Source organism: Convolutriloba macropyga, chromosome 5, assembly GCF_964194025.1.
Source record: "Convolutriloba macropyga chromosome 5, txConMacr16.3, whole genome shotgun sequence".
NCBI lineage: Eukaryota > Metazoa > Xenacoelomorpha > Acoela > Convolutidae > Convolutriloba > Convolutriloba macropyga.
In genome coordinates, this window is record NC_134472.1 from 71,265,750 (window position 1) to 71,286,983 (window position 21,234).

Genomic DNA, 21,234 nt, shown 5'->3' on the forward strand with positions numbered 1-21,234 from the left:
AAATTTAAAACTAAAATTAAATCAGTTTGAGAAACAATTTGTTGAAATTATTAGTAGCGGAATATACTAAAAAAGAAGCTGATCAAATAATTCACAATAGTAGTTCGGAATTTTTATTTACTTTTTCATTGGGGCTGGAAGTAATTTTGGTTAAGATCTCCAAATCTATGTAACTTTTGGAACTGAATTTCTATGTTTCGGGAGAAAAATATCACCCTTCCAAAGGAATTCAAAATATTGCAAGGCTCTTGTAAGTTACGAATGCTTGCATAACCATGGTTATGATTACTGAACTTCGTCTACGGTTTTCAATAAAAGTAGTGAAAAATTTTTACACCCACTGATGGAAAGTGCAAACAAAAGTGTTCAAAAAATATAAGAAGTTAAGTATACCATAAAAATATCAATTAGAGGATTCCAAAAAAGAAAAAAAAACAAAAAATGAGATAGTTGTAAATTATGACAAATGGTGGGGGTCGTAGTCCGCGCTTAAATAGATTTCACGTCCATGCTGACCCCGAGTGAAATAAAAAAAAGAATGGTGATAACTAATCTGCTTAATTTGATTTATGTATTTAAAAGAAGCAAAAACAGACAAAGTGTACAAAATTTACTGTCATTTTTACAAAAATATTATTTTTGCTTGGAACAAATAATTTAGTAGTGTCCGCCAGACGGAAAACAAAATTAAGTGCAAGTATACAAAAACGATGCTACCCATTGTCAAGAGATTAACTCCGTTGCCAATATTTAGGTTTCCGTTACCGATTGCTGAAACGGAATATTTTGAAAACATTTTATTCTATGAATTTACTCAATTGTAAAGTGTTGGTCCAGCTAATTTATCAGAGCTACAAAATTGAATAATTTAGTGTGATAACTTAACAAAAGTCTGCTCAGCCCCTGTTCATGGAATTTCGATGCACTTAATGATAAAAAACTCCAATAAAAATACATGTAAGTGAAACTTTAGAAAACTTAGCGAAACCGAAATCCAACCAAAAATTGAAAGACTAAGTTTTCTTGTTGATAACAAGTTATCTAAAAATGAAAAGGAAAATTTCTATGCAGTAGTTGAAAAAGATTTTGTTCAATCTTAATCGATTTTTTCTTGCATCTTTCGAATCAATTTTGAAAAAAAATTGTATTTTTGCTTGAAAGAAATAATTAGGTAGTGTCGGCCACACGGACAACAAAACTAAGTGCAGGTTTTAAAAAACGATGCTACCCATTGTCAAGAGATTAATTCCGTTGCCAATATCTAAGTTTCCGTTAACGATTGCTGGAACGAAATATTTTGAAAACATTTTTTTTTCTATGAGTTTACTCAATTGTAAAGTGTTGGTCCAGCTAATTTATCAGAGCTAAGAAATTGAATAATTTAGTGTGATAACTTAACAAAAGTCTGCTCAGCCCCTGTTCATCGAATTTTGACACACTTAATGATAAAAAACTCCAATAAAAATACATGTAAGTTGAAACTTTAAAAAATTTAGCGAAACCGAAATCTAACCAAAAAATTGATTCATGTTAATCATGTTAATAAGTTTTCATGTTAATAACAAGTTATCAAAAATTGAAAAGAAAACTTTCTATGTAGTAGTTGAAAAAGTTTTTGTTAAATCTTAATTTTTTCTTGCATCTTTCGCAAGTAATTTTGAAAAAAAATTGTCTTTGATTCTAAAATTTTATGCAGTGACAAACTTAAACACTTTTCCATCAGCACAATTTTCCTTTTGACATTTAAACTACCTTCGTTACTAATCCATTGTTAGCAAAGGAGAAAGATTTTCAAAACACAGAGTAGAATTGTTTAATAGACACATTTGATCGCAAACCACTGCAAATCTATTGTTTAAGATGTAGATACAAAACGCAGTACACAATATACAATTTTTTTAGTTAAAAGAAATTGCATTGTAAATGCAGTGCTCAATGCCAATTTTGTGAGGCAGTCTCAGTTATTCTATTTTTAAGTAAAGTCTTTCAAAATCTCAATTTCTGAACTTTGTTTCCCAAGTTGTGGTGCCAGATAGAAGTGACCTCTGATCAGACCCAATTCCAACGCTCATGGTAAGTTTTCAGATCAAATTACAGGTCTGAGATATGGTTCGACTGCACAATAGTATGATCAGAGGTCACTTCAGTCTGGGGATGGTCTGATTAGAGGTCACTTGGGTATGGGGATAATCTGATCGGTGGTGGATTCAGCCTCACATTAGTCTGATCAGGTAAGAATTCGAGCGCAATTGGGCATTCTTTCGAGCGCACATTTTTCCTTGGATTCTTTTTACTGATAGATGTTGGCACTGTCAAGAGGCAACAAACAACAGCATTCTGATCTAGAGTTTAATGACCAGAAACAAATGGTCGAGCTGTTCGCAAATTCCGGTCCCATATGAGGAACTTCTGATTAATTGTAGACCACGGCGTTTCTTATGGAGAGCTGTCTAAGTTCATCCATTTAGTCTAGGCTCTAATGGTGTGCTAAAAATATTTTTCACAACAGTTGGGTTTCATTTTCATTAGCAGTACTTTTAGATTTGACATTTTCTTAGATGAATTTAATACTGCAGACATCAATTTTTTAAAGGAATATATTATAGCAAAATTTAATAGATTCGTTCATATAGACAACCATTCACTGATCAGACTATTTTTAGCGCAATTGAAAATGATGAGAGGCGATTTCGAGCGCACAATGGTCTGATCAAGAGTGACTTTTGAGCGCAAAATAGTCTCATCAGAAGTCATTTTGAGCCCACAAACGTCTGGACAGTGGCCTGGGTTTGGTCTGGGCCTTGGTTGCTTAATCGTCTGGACAATGATCTGATTTCAGCCTGATCAGAGGTCATTTCGTCTCTCAAGATCTGATCAGAGACAACATCCAGCGCACTCCGAGCTTACACGGTGTTTCCAGCGCACTTCAGTCTGATCCGTAGACACTTTGGACTGGGATAGTTTGATCAGAGGTTCTTTTTCTCTGGCACGGTCTGATCTGAGGTCACTTCCGGATGGCACCTCAACCTGTGTTTTATTTTGACCCACTATTATGTGCTATGTTGAGTATTAACTCGTCTATTGCGTTTTCATCGGCTTTATTGCGATTTTTCAGGTGAGAGTCCTGCGTAGGATGTGTACCATAGACATACCGAACTCGCATCCCTTGAAACTTTTTTGTGCTTGAAAAATAGACTCATATTTTTGTTGACAAAGTAATGCGAGCTAAATATTCCATTTTCCAACATGCGTGATAATTTTGAAAATTTTTGTTAACTTTTGATAAATCTTGTTTATTTTTCTGTTAATTATTTTGCAGTGTTGCTTTTTTATTCAGACTGTTGTTGTTGTTGTTGTTGTTGTTGTTGTTGTTGTTGTTGTTGTTGTTGTTGTTTTACATGCTATGGCAGGATTGTGACCAGATTTACCTACTTCTGTATGTTTTCCAACAAAGTGTATCAAAATTTGGTTTGTGGGATCTAAAACTATAAAACTGTCTACCTCCTTATATATAGAAGCAAAAATAGTACCGACCATTTTTATGAAAAAATTTGTGTGGTTTCAGTTATATTGAAGCATACTCACATAATAGAGTTGAAACTGAAACAGTTTCCGTATAACGGATCTTCAAACACCACAAAATCATTCCCGTTTTTCAGACATTTTTTGCCATCAAATGTACATTGCACAATGAAGTCCTTCAATTGATGACCATTGGATCTGACGACGTGTTTACGGAAATATGCAGCTCTTCTGAAATCGGAATAGTCGGGCAGTTTTGAATTTCGATACAAGCTGTAGTAGTCACCGTAGTTGGACTTAAAAAACTGATCGTCAATTTGCGATTCATAATTATAGTCATAGTAATAGTAATAATTATAATCGTAATCGTAATCGTAATCATAATCGTAATCATAATCATAATCAGAATCATTATCATAATCATAATCATAATCATAATCATAATCATAATCATCATCATTATCATAATCATTAGCAGGGTCATCATAATCAGTGATGTTGTTGTAATCGTAGTCGTAGTTGTCATCAGTCTCGTTTTTGTAGTCGTAATGTGTTCCAATCTGATAGTCGTAATCATAGTCAGTTCGGTTCTTGTAGTTGAATACAGTTGCGTTGCTGCTGTCGTGACTTTTTCCGTTCTTGTGGTGGTAATAGTACTCAGTTTCGTTTTTGTCGTAATAGTCATTATCAATCAATACTATATAATCGTTCTCAGTTTCATGCGTTTGGTTTATTTTGAAGTCAGAAAAATTTTTGTCGGTAATGTCGTAATCCGAAGATGGTACCCATGTATTAGTTACTTTTAATAATTTTTACAATTTTTTCACATTAACTTATTGTATAAAATTGGTAAAGAAAACTACTGATTTTTAGTGACTCCTAGGTAATGAATTACCGAAAATGTTTCGCATATTAAGATTGCCTTGACGTGGCAAAAGTCTTACTTTTCTTTTTTCCTTTTTTGTTTGGAGTCTTTTTGGTGTTTTACGGACAACATTGACAACACCTCGTCACACGTGATCACGGATGGGTTACGTTTATCAGTGAACACAAGTGAAGAAATTCATGTTTTTTCAATTCACAATTTTGTGCAGTCGATTAGCTTAAAACTTAATCGCAGCTTCCATAAAAGACACATACAATTTCTGAGATTGATCTTGCAACAATCAGTAAAAATCACAAATGATCTTTTTGGTTATTTATATGATCTTTCTATGGTTGCTAAATTTGATTGACTATTATTATTAATCTATGTAAAATCAAGTTCAATCAATTTAAAAGACACCAGTAAATAAAAGAGAAAGTTTGATTTCGGAAAGAAGAATTAATGCTCCTGATTTTAAGTAGTTTTACCTTTAAAACCAATTGATTGCTCTTGTTGCTGGGAGACAATTCAAACGCTGGAAAGGGCTTCTGCCGGCTCTGCTTGTTTTAATACTTATTTTTGATGTGCTTGGCTATCCTCGTAGCTGTTCATTTGTTCGTCGTTTTTTCATGCGTTGTAAGGTATCAAATAACATTTTTGTTCGAAGAGAGAAAAAAACCGCTAATTAAGTATAAAAATTCAAGAAGTAAGGCGTGAAACAAGATATAAATAGAGAATGAAGGAAGTGAAAAAAAAATAAAAATAAAAATAGTGCTTCGCTCGTTGTGCGGATTGAACTAAAGCCTTCGGTTTGTTAATATGAAGATACCGCTGCGCTACGCGTGCCTGTTTTAGAAACAAAACGTTTAATTGTGTTGATAAAAGGTAATAGTTAATACGAGATAAAAAGAGAAATTAATCATCTCATTTGGTAAGGATTGAACCTCTGATCATAGGATTAGACTTCTGCGCATCAACTCACTATTGTAGCGGTAAAAAGGGGGAATTATTCTTAGGAAGACAAGCGTTAAGTTGCATTAAAAAGAAATGAAGAATCATGCGAAACATGGCAGTTGCAGCAGTTAATAACTGAACCTTAATAAAAGAAAATTGTATCAAATAGAAAAATTAGAAAAGGTGTCAAATAACATTTTTGTTCGAGAGAGAAAAAACCGCCAATTAAGTATAAAAATTCAAGAAGTAAGGCGTGAAACAAGATATAAATGGAGAATGAAGGAATGAAAAAAAATAAAAATAAAAATAGTGCTTCGCTCGTTTTGCGGATTGAACTAAAGCCTTCGGTTTGTTGATATGAAGATACCACTGCGCTACGGGTGCCTGTTTTAGAAACAAAGAGTGTAATTGTGTTGATAAAAGGAAATAGTTAATACGAGATAAAAAGAGAAATTAATCTTCTCATTTGGTAAGGGTTGAACCTCTGATCATAGTATTAGACTTCTGCGCTTCAACTCACTATTGTAGCGGTAAAAAAGGGGAATTATGTTTAGGAAGACAAGCGTTAAGATGCATTAAAAAGAAATGAAGGATGATGCAAAACATGGCAGTTGCAGCAGTTAATAACTGAACCTTAAAAAAAGAAAATTGTATCAATTAGAAAAATACAAAGAGTTAAAGAAGGAAAAATAAATATCTATAGAAAGTGCAATGCTAACCTAAACCTTAGAATTACTGAACCAAACTGAGCATAGCACTAATTTATGTCATGAGTAGAATAACATATAACCTAACTGTGATTTAAAAAAATCAGTGGAGTGAATGTTGAAACTAAGAAATTTGTCTTGGTTGAAAAGGATGCCAATTGATTAAGATTAATTTTTTTGAATAACTTTGATTTTGAGTTTTTGCTATTGATAAAAAGCTGAGCAATCTGTTGATGTTTTTCTATGTGTCTTTTTCAGCTAGGCCCCGAATTTACAAGGCGAGCAGCCGGCTTCGCTGCGAGATTAGGACAGGACACCTTGTTTCTTTGATATTTTGCCCCGAATCCAAGCAAGCGGCTAGCAATAAGTTATTGTTTGATAGCTGTTCTACGATATAGGAACTGGAATTAAGAAGAAAAAATGAACTAAAAAAAGACTGCAAGCTATTGCGCTGACTCGAACCATCTTCCACTGCTTCCTTTGTTTCGTTCTGAATTCGTTAACAGTTTGGCCAACGCACTCTGATTGTTGTTGATGTCGGCAGCAATTTCTCGTCATTAGTACAAATGCCGATTTTTTCAGAATCGAATGTAAAATACAAAATGCGCAAGTAAGTTGATTTTGCTACGACTCGAACTTTCGCTCTAGTTATTCCAGTTATCACTCTAGCTTGTCAAAGCTACTGAGCCGGTCCGTATACTTCGGAGTTCTTTGCGCGGCCACTTTTGATCTGTCCTACACTAGCAGGACAAGTGGTTCTGTGTGCTTTAATAAATGTTTTTTGGACACTGTCTCTTCTTCTGCATGAGTTCAAACAGAGTCCTTATTTTGATAAATTATGGTTGCAAAGTTTGATAAATCAGATTTTATTCTGTTCAAAGTTTTTTTCATTGATGGTAAGAGCGCACCACCAAAGGAACACTAAAAAGCGCTCCCAAAAAGCAATCCTTCTCAATAACAACTGAACAAATAACCAGATTGACTTACCTTGGATTTATGGGTGGTAGATAAAAAAACCGAGCTTTTTTTAAACTCATTTTTGATCAAAGAAATTCTGAAACACCTGAATAAAATATACAGACTAAAAAGAAATTTCGTGTACGTTAAATTTTCCATGATGATTGCTAAAAATCGAAAGTTGCGTTACCCAAAATGATCTGGTTTTTACTCGATTGAAATTATGTATGGATGCAAGTAAATTTCAATGTGAAGTTTTGTAAGAAGCCAATCTTTTCAAATCGAATGTTCAGAAGATATCTTTGTGACTACCGGGGTCAAGGATTCACTAACATTCAACGCAAACTTATACAAGATAAGCGGTGATTGCAGGAAATTTTGTGAGATAAGCGGTAAATGCGATGAAATTACATAAATCAACCTGTGAATGCGGCGAAATCAAATTTATCGCCTGGTACCGGTGAAATTACATAACTTCACCGCTGAATTTAGCGGTGAAAATACATCAATTCACCTCTCTGAGGAAATGTCCGAATTTTGTGACATACGCGTTGATGGCAAGGAAACTACATAAATTCACCGCCTAACATAGAGGTGATCTTACATAAATTCTCTGCTTAGAAAAAAGTGTTAAAATTGTGTGAGATCAGCAGTGATTGAGGTGAAATTAATATGGAGTAAGGGACCCAGGTCAAGAAAAGAATTTTAATAATATGTAAGATAAGCGGTGAAAAGTTGGTTTTTTCACCGCAAATTTCGTACATAATTTTGCGGTGAAAAGCGGTGAATGCGGTGAAATTATGTTGGTTCATCACTAGGGTGAGCGGTGAACTTACAAAAATTCTCCATATTTCACCGCTTGCTACAAGTTACCGTCCTTGCACGGATTTGAACCTCTCGCCTCCTGCATGTCAGTCACTTCTTCTTCCACTGCGCCACTTCTCGCTAAAATCTTGCAAATTTGTTTTGAATTAAAATCAAATTCACTCTCCTTTATGTAAAACATACTCGTTGAACTTTTGTATGGTAGGCGGTGAAATATGGTGAATGCGGTGAAATTATGTAAGTTCACGGCTTACTCAAGTGGTGAAATTACATAAATTCACCGCTTAAAAAAACTTTCAAAAAGATGTATGATTAATTGTGGTAAATTTTCCGTGCGTCTTTTTATATATGTATCTTAAGTTCATTGAACAATTCGATGCGTTTTCTAAGCGGTGAATTTATGTTATTTCACCACTAAGTTAAGAGGCGAAATTGTTTTATTTCATGGCATTCACTGCTGATCTCACACAATTTTAACAGTTTTTTTCTAAGTGGTGAATTTATGTAAGTTCACCACTAAGTTAAGCTGCGAATTTATGTAATTTCATCGCATTCACCGCTTGTCTTACATAATTTGGACATTTTTTTTCAAAGCGGTTGATTTATGTAATTTCACCGGTTAAATTCAGCGGTGACATTATGTAATTTCAACGCTACCAGGCGATAAAGATTTTTTCACCGCATTCACCGCCTGATTTATGTAATTTCACCGTATTCACCGCTTATCTTACATAATTTTACGTTGAATGGCGGTGACACCTCGACCCGGGGAAGAATTGTTATTTTTAACCCCACCTCCCCCCCCCCCCCCCCCACACTAAAATTACCCCTTGATCTTACATCTTTTTGACATTTTCTTCTAAGCCTCGAATCTATGTAATTTCACCACTAGAGTAAGCGGTGAACTTACAAAAGATCACCACATTTCACCGCTGAAACATGTAATTTCACCACTAAAAACCGCTAATCTTACAAAGAACTCTTCGTTGTTGTAATAAGTTACGGGCCGGATTGAATGTCTCTCAAGCGCCGTATGTACTTATGCAATGCTATGTACAATTTATACAGCGTTTGAAAATTCCATTCCAATTTAATCCCAAAAATTGTATATAAAAACTATTGCAGCACTGAAATATTAGGAGACTGAGAATCAAGCAGTCTCACAGTCATTCTAAGCGTTTCTGATTAGGTGTAGGGTTACCCAGACTGGTAACTTTGGGCGCATAAATGGCATGACACTTATGCGCACAAGAAAGGACGGAGCTCAATTCTAATCACGCGCTTTCGATCGCTCCTTTGCAGAAGATCGCGCGCCTGCACGTGATGAGAATTGAGCTCCACGCACAAAAAGTAAACGATGATGTGTTAAAAATACAACTTATTGAACCAAATATTTGTTATCAAATGACCATAGCTGGCCAAACAATCATAACAACTTAATAATTCCTTAATTACACGGGTACCGTTTTCTTGGTCTGCGACAGAATCGTAATCTGTTCTATTGTCGATCACTGCTGTATCATTCTGGTAGTCATAGTCAATTGACCCATAATCTTTGCTCTCTTCTGGTTCTTTCTTTGGAGCAGATTTGTATATCAACTTGAAACCCTGCATGTTCAGAGCGCCATCAGACACAAACTTAATAGACATCGAACTACTAATGGAAAAATAAGAGTCAGGGTTGGGCAACACAATACCACAAATTCTTCGATCATGTTCGTTAACTTTCAGAACCTTTGACTCACTTGAAGGTCCATCGAACAGCTCTAGATAGTCCGGGCACCATTTTTTTGGATCTCCCTCGATATCCAGCTCGTCAAACGTCACCTGGATCCGATGGTCTGGAATGTTCGTTGTTATAACCCATTCGCACCTGGAGTGAGCCGCGTATGGTTCTGGATAATTATCGGAGGTAAAAATTTGTTCGATCAGAGTTGCCTCCAGGTTTGTCCCACAAGCTGTCGAGTTGCATCCGGCCTCCGCTGATTCGTCATAACCTATGCGAAAGCACATTTCCAGAATATGGAAGCTTCAGATTCGCTTTTTTACTACAATCGAGCCAGCAACCCTAACAAACAAAGTGGAACATTTGCGCGCCCATGTTTTAGGATTAGGCTTAAAAGTGTGAGTGGACAGCACTGACAGTAGGAAAAACTAGTTCAAATCCGTTAAAATTGGGTATAATAATCAAATTTATCCGCAATGCTCAAAATTTGTCAATACTGGATAATTGTGACGGAATGTCGTTACTATATTGCACATATTGCCTTCACGAGAACTCAAAATAAACGTAAACATATTCCGCGTTTGTATTTGTCCACAAATACATTATCTTAATTTCAAGAATTTTTAAGCAACGAATATCCGCAATTTCCATAATCGATACCCAGCGATTCGCAACCTGCGTAATCTATCTCTATAAATAAAATGTCTAATTTGTGCTGTATTAGTGCTTACTTTGCGTCATTTTCAATGCATCAATCATTAATTTGTTTAACCTAATCAGCTTTTGTTTCAGACTGGTAGAGCTATTAGAAAGAATTGAAGCTATCGTCCCTTAAAGACGTAATGGATTCTATAGCCAAAAAATGACAACAAACACAACAGAGAAACATGACTACTAAAAATTACTGACTTGTATTAATGAAAAGTACAGTATATTGAAAACTAAACTTTTTGTATAAACCTCCCTGAGTGAAATCTCCCGCAATTGTGAGCACAAGATATTAAGTCACTCATTCCTGACAACAAATGAAAACTTCCTTTGAGTATGTTACTTCAACGATTGTTCAGAAGAGGTCTTTTATTCATATCCACAGCTGAAGGACTGTAATTAGAGTAACTATTTATCAGTTGAAATCATTGGTGAACTCTATTAAAAAGTTGGACTAAAAGTAATGGTAATTGAATTTTTTTATATAAAGTCCCTGAAAAAAGTCTGCCGCATTTGTGAGCAGAAGAACAGATGCATACCAATGATGGGGTTCCTATAAGAAGGTTGGTTATGCAGTTGTGTAACAAAAGTTGTGTTAATCATAGCTGAGGGACTTTAATTAAAATAGTCATTGAAAGATTTTAAAATTTAACAGCATGATATAGAGTAAACAAAGATAGTGAAAGATAGATAAGTAAAGTGAAAGAGCAAAAAAAATGGACAAAGCATCAGAAATTTTCGAATAACTGAGAGCATTGCTTGAGCGCAACATATCTCCATGTATTTTTCATACCATTTTATGTTTTTATATCCATATTAGCCTCCTTTCAAGAACTTCATCCAATTAACATCCTAAATTGAACGTCCATATTTATCCAAAGAGTCCAGATGTGTTAAAACTGATCAACTAAAACAAAATGGCGTTGATCAAAACGTCTAAAGTGTTCGTCTAATTATCAAATACAAAAAGTACTGTAAGCCATATTTCGATTTTTAATGAAGGCTAAACATAAATCAAACTCAAATTTAGTAACTTCGTGACCACTGCTTAGGAAAAAAACCTGAAATGGCTTCAGCATTTTGTTACTATAGTCCACATCTCATTGGCACATTCATTCACAATTGAACGTTTTTTTTTCGAAACGTGAATTATTATGACATAACAATATGACAAAACAAGGTCACATATTTTCACAAAAGGCCAGAAAACTGGTAAAAGTGTACCTTTGGCAACCTAATGTTACCAATAGAAAATGAATAAAAATATCATCAGCAATATGAAACGTCATTGATAAAATAAATACTATTTTTGTACATTCTAGACACGGAAATAATAAAATATCTACTAATTTCAGTTGGGGGATGATAAAAATTGATTTAAAGAACTTGATCGAGGACCCTAGCTAAATTCGAAGCTAATTTTTCCGACCCACTTGAGGGGGGAGGAACTATATACTCAAATGGGTTTTTTGTCAGCCAATTTTCACTGATCGACATATTCATCTTAAAGAGTTGTGAGTGGTATCATTAAAAAGCCCCTTCAGCGTAGAATATGGAATTAAAAAGATTTTTTTTGAATTGCGTATTTTACAGGGAGTTATCGATGGTTGAAGTTTTGTGAATAATTGACGTATTTCCGATGTTTTTACTCACATTTTCCGGAATTTCGGCTAAGATTTCTTCAATTTTGCTAATAATTGTAAAAATTGATAACAATAGCAATAACACTACAGAGAAACATAACTACCACAAATAACTGACGTGCATTAAGGAAAAGTAGATATGATATTAATAACAAAAATAGTGCCTCTGTGAAACCTCCCGCAATTGTGAGCACAAAAGATTGACTCACTCATTCCTGACAACAAATAAAAACTTCCTTCGAGTTTGCTAATTCAACGATTGTTCAGAAGATGTCTTTTATTCATATCCACAGCTGAAGGACTGTAATTAGAATAACTATTTATCAGTTGAAATTATTGGTGAACTCTATTAAAAAGTTGGAATAAAAATAATAGTCATTGAATTTTTTTATAAAAGTCCCTGAAAAAAGACTGCCGCATTTGTGAGCAGAAGATCAGATGCATACCAATGATGGGGTTCCTATAAGAAGGTTGGTTATGCAGTTGTGTAACAAAAGTTGTGTTAATCACAGCTGAGGGACTTTAATTAAAATAGTCAATGAAAGATTTTAAAATTTAACAGCATGATATAGAGTAAACAAAGATAGTGAAAGATAGATAAGTAAAGTGAAAGAGCAAAAAAAATGGACAAAGCATCAGAAATTTTCGAATAACTGAGAGCATTGCTTGAGCGCAACATATCTTCATGTATTTTTTATTACCATTTTATGTTTTTAGATCCATATTAGCCTCCTTTCAAGAACTTTATCCAATTACCATCCTTATTTGAACGTCCATAGTTAACCGATGAGTCCAAATTTGTGATAACTGGTCAACTAAAACAAAGCGGTGTTGATCAAAGCCGTGTTGACCTAATTATCAAATTACCAAACATAATTATCTAATTACCAAACATACTGTGAGCCATCATTCAATTTTTGATTGAAGCACAAGTAAAAATCAACCTCAAAATATGGAAATTGATGTCATCGTTCGTGAATACTGCACTGCGTACGTTAAATGTCTGTAATTGCTTCGGAATTCGGTTATTCTCGCCTGCGTCTCACGGGCACATTCATTCACATTTCAACTTTTATTCAAAACGTGGAAAATTGTGACAAAACAACGTCACATATGTTCACAAAAGGCCAGAACTATGTAAAAGTGTACGTTTGGCGACCTTGTATTACCAATAAGAAATGAATAACAAAAACATCTGCAATATAAAATATTATTGATCAAATAACTTTTAATATTTACTTATTCTATAAATGGAAATACAAAAACAACTATTAATCACAGGCGGTGGGAGAGTAAAAATTGAATTAGATCGAACGGTCGAGGACCATAGCAAATTGACGGTCGAGGCAAATTCTTTTCTTAAGTCGAGTCAAAACCTTTTTTGCTGGACTTATGAAAAGGTTACCTAATTGTGCTACATGTCCTTAACGTTGTAGGAAGTTGAAGACAAAATACTGCTATGGTTGCAAGCGTAATTCCAGGATACAGTTTATTTTCCAGTCAAATTCCAGGACACGCTTTATTGTCCAGACAAAATCGAGGACACGTTTTATTGAATTAGAAAAAGATCTAAATGTGTAGGATAATTTGTTTAGAATGAGATCTAAATTTCCTGCACGACTGTTAAAAATTGTTTCAACATAATGATATAGAAGTAGACCAAGCCACTTGATTATCAAATTAATGTTATCTTTATCAAAAATTTTTTGCCTAATTTTTTTAATTTTTGACATTGGTCTGTGAGTGTTTTTGTGCGTGCGTGCGTGTGTTTGTGAGTAGATAGTTGATTGAGTAATTGAAAACATGATGACCGAGCGAGCGAGGGAGTGATTGAGTGAATGAGTGAGTTAGTGGGTGAGTGATTGAGGGAAAAGGTAAAAGTTTGTGAGAATGAGTGGATGAGTGAGTGGGTGAGTGATTGAAAGTATAATTGAGGGCGAGTACTTGTTTGTCTGTGCTGGAGTTTGTGTGTGAGAGAAAGTGTGTGTGCGTGTTTGTAGCTGTATGTTCCTGTGTGTACTTGAGATCATAAAACTTTTTTTCCCGCTGGCCAAAAAACATGACATTGTTTAATATTTCTGTCAAAGTTGTAGTAATAGGATATATGTTTATAGACTTCGAATATTTTGGAAATCGTTTTTTCTTTTGATTTTATGCGTAAAGTTAAAGCGCATTTTAACTATCATGTCAAGTTACTGTTATCATCAAGACCACCAATCAAATTTCCAAGTGGATATCACAAGACACTGCAATCATTCAATACATACATGAAAATACATATCGATAGCTGTCAGTAGAAATTTTAATGAGCCCAACCAATATACCTAATTATCTTGAAAGGATCTTGCAGTTGACGGTTATTTTGTAAGGCATTATATAAGGAATACAGTCAATTTCATATTTTAGTTAAAAAAATCAAGGCGAATATGCTCTTTTGCTTTGTTTACTCTACTTGTTCGTTCACATAACAAGGTTATATCTGTTCCAGCAAAAAGCATTCTAAACATTTTTTTAAAAAGAAGAAAATTAGAAGAACAAGAAGGCACCATTTGATGTGATGTTTTACAATTTTGTTTATTAGATTACGAATTTTAAGGGTTTGGATTAAATTTTTAGGCATTCAATTGGATCAGTTTAAGAAATGTTAATAATCTTTTAATTAATTTGTGAGTCTCTAACTTGGTTTGTACTCGAGAATCGTGTTCTTTTTCCTTCTGAGGAACTTTTGCAACGAACCAAAGATTTCGACGTCAACAGTCCCCATACCTTTCTTCAAAAATGAGCAACTTTGCAGGAGCCTTGCAAGAAATATGGCTATTTTGAGCACTCGCTCAAATGTTTTGCCCGAGCGTACTATAATTACGTAAAAGCTTGCAAAAGTCCTGTAGAAGTTATTTTGATAAAACTTGCAATAAAACCGTTTATTTTATACTAAACAGTGCCACGTGCAGAGCAGACTCTGAAACCTATTTTAAAATAATATGTATTATATCAGTAACTATCATTGAATTCTAAAATGAGGAAAACATATGTTCTACTTCAGTCCTCAAAGTTTAGTAGTCCTCATAAATTAGCTACCTTACACCAGCGCGTCCGGTGGAGAGACAATATTAAAATCTTTGGTTACTTGAACAAAATTTGGATCTATTCTCTTTTCTGCATCAACCCCACGGAATTCCTATGATCCGGTTAAAATGTATGTCTTGTTTTATAGCATAGTACTATTTAAAGATATGGCACGATTATTGGGGAGCGCAAAATCTATATTCCTAACAAGAAGGGATGTGTAAAACAGAATATATTAAAAAATAAAGACTTAAATTTCTTGAATAACAAAGGTTAGACATTTCAACATTTGGTTAGATAACCAAAAATGAAAACAAAGAATATTGGCGTGAGTTGATAACGTTGGTCTCGTTAACAGATAGTTGTTACCAAAAGTAAGGATCTTTTCTTTTGTGCCCCCCCCCCCCAGCTTATTGGGTGCATCGTATTATTTGCACCCCGTGACGCACTTGCAATAATTTTACATAATGATTTACTATATAATGGCACGTGTAACTGGGGGTTGCACAATGTACTGAGGGGGGGGGGGGGGGGCAAGGGGACAAATGGAAAAGATCCAAAAGCAATTTTATAGTCATGTAAATTTTAAATTGCTACCCAGTTTGAGGGTAGCAGTTGAGCTATAGGTTTGTGCTTCATATGTCAAAAGTAATAATTTAGGGCTCACAATGGAATTTTAGAAAATTTCAAGCTTAATGTCTTTTGTGCTTGAAGTTCTGGAGCACCCAGGTTTTTCAAATGTGTTCTTCTAGTCAATAAGAGCTCTACGCGTTAAAATTATCGAGTCTTAATAAGTCGAAGGTCTAGACCTTGGCGTAAATAATCATTATAAAACGATTCGGATCGATTCTGTTTTACTAAATAAAATGCATTAATTGACAGCGTGAGTGTCAAAAGTAACTCACCGAAACTGTAAATACACTCTCTGATACCATCACATGCAACAGCACACAGATAGTCACCAGGACATGCCATGTAGCCATCCAAGCAGATTTTTTCATCTTCTTCATCAGACCCCTTCTGTTAAACACTTCAAATACAAAAGTGAACAATCTTAGGCTGAATATTAAAATCTTCTTTGTTATTCTTTTTCTACAAACAAACAGAAAAATTGGAAAAAAATTAGTAGAATGATGTATATATCAACAGATCGGATTAATCTATAAAGAAACAAGTATTTTAAAGTTTTTATGAAATAGATTCCTCAAGATAAAAGTTGGTAAACAATTTTAGCTTGTTTAGTTTGTTGAAGTAACGAGGAGGACTTTTTGATTTTTTTAAAAAAAAAATCTGCAAAATATCAGATAGTCAACAGGAAATGTCTTGTAGCATTTCCATACGGGTATCGCCATCTTTATGCTGATGTTACGACTGAGCAGATTCCTGGATCTTTTTGCAGCTAAGAAAACGGTCATTTGAACAAACATTTTTATCAGCAGAACCGGAGAAACAATTTAAGCAAACGTTGTCAAATTTAATTGTACAGGTTCATTAATTTAAGTACCAATGCTATTGTAGAACGTGCACAGGAAAATAATAGTTGGAAGCTTTCAATAAAAAAGCGAAATCATATCCCGATCTAATTTCAAATTTTTTTAAAGACTTTTTAATGTTGTTTTAAAACACGGTATGGTAGCAGAACCCAACAATTTCAAATGTTCATGATTTAAAAGTTGATAATTATGTAAATTCCTCTGCGTAGATTGAAAAAAGGCAATTTTTTGTTTTCCTATGATGAACTTTGATGACCGTTTTTTGTATTTTTTTAATGAAAGAGTTATACTATCTCAATTAGTGAAAAATAATGACTATATTATCTTTGCTCGGTTACAGTTATTTGGAGATGAAAAAATATATCGCTATTGCTAATTTGTTTTGTTTTGTTGAGTTTTATTGATGTATATACATTAAACGTTTCTGCAAATCACTTCGAAAACAATTTCCGGGTCAATTACCAAAATGTGCACAGAGTTTAATTTGAAAAGTTTATAAAACACGGAGACCTTCGTTTTTGAAAAAATCTGACCATAACGCAATTTGTTGAATATCTTATTCAAAGACTATATGTTTTCTCCATTTATGCTCCTTCTTGACTTTTCGACGACCAACTGGAGAAAACTTCAATAACCGTCTTAAGTATGACCTGCTCGATGAAAGTGGGGATAACTGAATTTTTGCCATTGTATTTGTAACGTTTAATATAGTAATTAAAAAGCCCTGAAACGCAAATTTAATTAATTCAATGACAGAATTCCATACAATCCACATTCAATTATCCGTACAATCCACATAGCAATTAAAAAGCCCTGAAACGCAAACTTAATTATTTCAATGACAGAATTCCGTACAATCCGCTGTTAATATGCGTCATCACAATGAAACCTAAGAAACGAAACGTAGACTAAGAGGCGGTTATTAGTTGGCTCCATACTTGACCTAAGAAGTCATTCGGAGCTGTTCATAAGTCTCGTGATTAGCATTCATGTTGACTAATTTTAAAGACGTACGATTATAAAGATTGCTAGCTGAAGGAAAACAGAACGAGCGCGACTGAAGCCTCTCTACTTCTTTCATTTTTTTCTGAGCATGAAAAGCATATCTTCTCTCCTCATTTAGGCGGGAATTTTTTTATCAGGAGCAATAAAAATTTGTTTTTTTCCTAATTGATCACCAAACACTATCTTCAGCTTCATGCTGCAGCAAGATGGATAATTGTTAAAACTAAGACCTAATGCCCCTTTTTAATTAAAGAATAAATCTCACTTTGTGATCTAATCCTTCTCAAATTTTCTATTTTTTTTCTATTTCATCGGTAACTAATTCTTTAAGAAACTTAAGAATTAAAGATAGTAGTTAGCAAATCTATAGTGAGCCAGATTGAGACCTATGCCTAGTAGACGCTTGCGCCGCCCATTGCCAAAATGTCTTATTTCTGAATGTGGTGATTACAGCGAACACTTAGAATACCCACATACAATGCTCTGGGTCGAGGTGTCACCGCTAAAAATCACTTAAAGATGTAAGAATTGCGGTGAGTTAGAGTAAAAATGTAAGATTTGTGCTCAATGCGATGAATGCGGTGACAAAAAATATTTAAGTGTTGAAAATTTCGTTTCACCGCTACCAGCAGATTGCGGTGAAAAAAATTTTCAGCGCTATCATCAGAATGCGGTGAAAAAAATTTTTCCAAGCTAAAATCGCAATTTTTACAAATATTCTCCGCTAATTTCAACGCTTATCTTAAATTAACAGGAAGTGTCATTGAAGTAGGTGACAAATGGGGCAGTGGAATAAGAAGTTTGTGACATGCAGGAGGTGAGTGGTTCGAACCCGTGTACGGGCCTTTCTTTTTTTGTGAGAACTCCTCTGAATGCGGTGAAAAAAGTTTTCACCGCTAAAAGCCGCAAATCTTGCAAAAATTCACCGCTTTTACCGCATTCAACGCTAAAAGATGCCGGCGGTTTGCGGTGAAAAAATATTTTTTCACCGCTAATCACCGCTAATCTTACATTATTTTTTGACAAAACCTCGACCCGGAGCGGAGTCAAATTCATTATCATTTTCGGCCTCACCTGCTACACTTGGTTGGAAAGTCGGCTGGAAGGGGACAGATAAGAAATTAAATGTCTCAAAATTGGCAAACAGAGATAAATGCCGCCACATTTACTAGAAACAGCATTAGAAGGACATTTGGTTTGCAGGGTGTTCTCTTGAAAAATTGTAGTTGTAAAGTACTTAATCTTTGCTGAACTTTTGAATATACCTCCAAAAATTATTATAAATTTTATAGCAAAAACTTAATGGAAATTTAAAAAATATAACCAAGATCAGATTATGTCAATAGAAGATATAGCTTTTAAAACTTTTCAGAGTTTTTAGTCATATCGCAACATTTACTACAAAATTATTAAATTTTATCTTTGATTTTAAGTAATGGTTCATATGTCTCGGAATTGCTCAGAACTTCTGGAAATAGTCGAGGTCCAGTGTTCCCATGGTTGATATTAACTCAGTAAATAACAAACTGTAGTTCGGGAGTTCAATTCAGTGTTTTTTCATATATAACGACAAATCTATTTGGACGCACATAACAACGTATAAGCATTGGTAGATCAAGACAACGTATTAGCTAACCACGTATAAGCATTATCAAGTTCAATGTAACAAGTGAGACTTAGACGGCAAGATTTTTTGTTGTTCATTTAACAGGTTTTTTCGTCTGATGTCATTGACGTCAAAATCAGTTCGTATTCAATCGGCAATTGTCTAGAAAACCTAAAAATATTAAGCCGAACACCAGCTTAATCGATACGTATAGTGGTTATATTTACTTAAAATTAGGTTAAATGAACTTTTTCGGAACTTTCTATTTATATTAGAACGTTTTACACGCATTTAAATTCAAATCTAAATACTCAATTCTGATTGGTTAATATTATTCGCTCATTTACTTCGTAACATCCTCCGGCCCGGAAGAAGATGTTGCGAAAACTGGTACAAGTTTTACAAGCGGGCGGACGAGTGAACCGGTTGATGAGCTCAGCTGCAATGTTGACAACGTTCCACTTTTCAATACTTTCTCGGAGTTCTTTCTCCGCTCCAATAAAGTTAGTGCCATTGTCCGACCAAATCATGGCAGGTGTACCCCTACGTGACACAAACCGCTCAACTCCCATAACACAAGAACTGGTGTCCATGGATGTAACTATCTCGACATGGACAGCGCGAGTAGTGAGACAGGTGAAGAGGAAGCCCCACCTTTTCTCAGTAGTACGGCGGACAGTAACATAGAATGGCCCAAAGTAGTCAACGCCAGTGTTCGTGAAGGGAGGAGACTGGTAAGCAAGTCTCTCCTTAGGTAAGTCAGACATGATTGGTTGCATAGTTACAGCTTGGAATTCTCGGCATCTCAGGCAGTGTGCTTTGATGGAACGCAAGGATGATCTTAGTTTCAGTATTGTGTAGTGTTCCTGCACAACTGATCTCAGGTATTCAACGCCTTGATGATAATGCTTTACGTGCGTCTGTTCAAGGAACGTTTCTACAAACGGATGACGTGCATCTAAGATGATTGGGTACTTTACATTAAACCCAACTTCAATTAAGTGCTTGATGCGGCCCGAGGAACGTATTAGCCCATTTGGACTAATAAACGGTGAAAGTGGAGCAATTCGGCTACTCCGTTTAACGAATTTATTGTCAAAAAGATCTTTTCTTTCGGCTTCAAAAGATTCTCCTTGCACCAAGTACTGTAGATGACGCTCGGCTTCGTCAAGCTCAGTAGGGTCAGTAATGCTACCATCGGGGTTACGGTAGCCGGCATGTTTTGGCAGAAGCCGGAGAACGTATGCGGCAATGCGCAAGTACTTTTGATAAGAACTAAACTTATCAAATGGGAATAACGACGGAACGGGAGTTGTCTGTTTTTTAACAGATGTAGCGAGAGAGACAGTGTCTTCTATGATGACTGCTTGGTTAACGTCAAGTTTGATGTTATTAATGACGTCTTTGTTCGGTACGAAAGGGAAACTTGAGTTAGTTAAGAAATGTGGACCATTGACCCAACTGCTTAGTTGCAAAACCTCAGCGGACATTCCACGCGTGCCAGCGTCAGCTGGATTATCCTTAGTTGCGACGTGGTTCCATTGGTCAACGCTGGTATACTCCAAAATTTCACAAACGCGGTTTGCGACAAAGATTGGTTGCTTTTCATTAGAGTTAATCCATTGGAGAACGGTCGTGCTATCTGTCCACATGAATACTTGGTTAACAGTTACGTAAGTGCTTGTGTAATTTCCCTTTTCAGTCGAGCGACAAGTAGAGCTGCTTGTAATTCGAGTTTTGGGACAGTCATTACTTTCATTGGCGCCACGCGCGCTTTCCCTAAAACAAACGCAAGCTCTGTTTTTTCTTCGCCCGTAGATGTTTTTACACGGGCTCGCAAGAATGCGACCGCACATAAAATATCCTGCGAACTGTCACCAAACATATGCAACTCTATATTATCAAAGGGTCCACTAAAGTAACTTCGGGAATTTTGATGTTTTCAAGCCTTGGTAAGTCCGCACTCCAAACCAAAAATCTTTGAACGATGTCCTGTGGGAGCTCGTCATCCCATTGTTGTCCTGTGACACGCCAGATGTCTTTTAAGAGCAGTCGCGCACCGACCGTAAAAGGTGCGACAAGACCAATGGGGTCAAAGGCTTTCGAGACAAGACTTAGAACCAAGCGTTGCGTGAGGGACTTGGTGATAGCGCAGCT

General features: G+C 35.3%; 1 pseudogene; it reads right to left on the reverse strand.

The window, feature by feature from the left end:
* The window catches only part of LOC142340488 (uncharacterized), a 42,627-nt pseudogene that overhangs the window by 2,973 nt on the left and 18,420 nt on the right, over window positions 1–21,234 (reverse strand).